Source organism: Anopheles moucheti, unplaced genomic scaffold (genome assembly GCF_943734755.1).
Source record: "Anopheles moucheti unplaced genomic scaffold, idAnoMoucSN_F20_07 U3, whole genome shotgun sequence".
NCBI classification, from domain to species: domain Eukaryota; kingdom Metazoa; phylum Arthropoda; class Insecta; order Diptera; family Culicidae; genus Anopheles; species Anopheles moucheti.
This window is the reverse complement of record NW_026453636.1, coordinates 388,517-390,309: the sequence shown is the minus strand read 5'-3', so window position 1 is coordinate 390,309 and position 1,793 is coordinate 388,517.

Sequence of the window (1,793 nt, the reverse complement as noted above, 5' to 3'; positions counted from 1 at the left end):
TTCATGCAAAAACTGTCTATTTCAACTAACTTTGTCCATCCAAAACGAACTTTGTACTTTGCTATGAAGTTCCACCAGGAATGAGTTTTCATGCAAAAACTGTCTATTTCAACTAAATTGATCCATCCGATACGAACTTTGTACTTTGCTATGAAGTTCCACCACGAATGAGTTTTCATGCAAAAACTGTCTATTTCAACTAAATTGATCCATCCAAAACGAACTTTGTTCTTTGCTATGAAGTTCCACCAGGAATGAGTTTTCATGCAAAAACTGTCTATTTCAACTAAATTGATCCATCCAAAACGAACTTTGTTCTTTGCTATGAAGTTCCACCAGGAATGAGTTTTCATGCAAAAACTGTCTATTTCAACTAAATTGATCCATCCAAAACGAACTTTGTTCTTTGCTATGAAGTTCCACCAGGAATGAGTTTTCATGCAAAAACTGTCTATTTCAACTAAATTGATCCATCCAAAACGAACTTTGTACTTTGCTATGAAGTTCCACCAGGAATGAGTTTTCATGCAAAAACTGTCTATTTCAACTAAATTGATCCATCCGATACGAACTTTGTACTTTGCTATGAAGTTCCACCACGAATGAGTTTTCATGCAAAAACTGTCTATTTCAACTAAATTGATCCATCCAAAACGAACTTTGTACTTTGCTATGAAGTTCCACCAGGAATGAGTTTTCATGCAAAAACTGTCTATTTCAACTAAATTGATCCATCCGATACGAACTTTGTACTTTGCTATGAAGTTCCACCACGAATGAGTTTTCATGCAAAAACTGTCTATTTCAACTAAATTGATCCATCCAAAACGAACTTTGTTCTTTGCTATGAAGTTCCACCAGGAATGAGTTTTCATGCAAAAACTGTCTATTTCAACTAAATTGATCCATCCAAAACGAACTTTGTACTTTGCTATGAAGTTCCACCAGGAATGAGTTTTCATGCAAAAACTGTCTATTTCAACTAAATTGATCCATCCAAAACGAACTTTGTTCTTTGCTATGAAGTTCCACCAGGAATGAGTTTTCATGCAAAAACTGTCTATTTCAACTAACTTTGTCCATCCAAAACGAACTTTGTACTTTGCTATGAAGTTCCACCAGGAAAGAGTTTTCATGCAAAAACTGTCTATTTTAACTAAATTGATCCATCCAAAACGAACTTTGTACTTTGCAATGAAGTTCCACCAGGAATGAGTTTTCATGCAAAAACTGTCTATTTCAACTAAATTGATCCATCCAAAACGAACTTTGTTCTTTGCTATGAAGTTCCACCAGGAATGAGTTTTCATGCAAAAACTATCTATTTCAACTAACTTTGTCCATCCAAAACGAACTTTGTACTTTGCTATGAAGTTCCACCAGGAATGAGTTTTCATGCAAAAACTGTCTATTTCAACTAAATTGATCCATCCAAAACGAACTTTGTACTTTGCAATGAAGTTCCACCAGGAATGAGTTTTCATGCAAAAACTGTCTATTTCAACTTAATTGATCCATCCAAAACGAACTTTGTACTTTGCTATGAAGTTCCACCAGGAATGAGTTTTCATGCAAAAACTGTCTATTTCAACTAAATTGATCCATCCAAAACGAACTTTGTACTTAGCTATGAAGTTCCACCAGGAATGAGTTTTCATGCAAAAACTGTCTATTTCAACTAACTTTGTCCATCCAAAACGAACTTTGTACTTTGCTATGAAGTTCCACCAGGAATGAGTTTTCATGCAAAAACTGTCTATTTCAACTAAATTGATCCATCCAAAACGAACTTT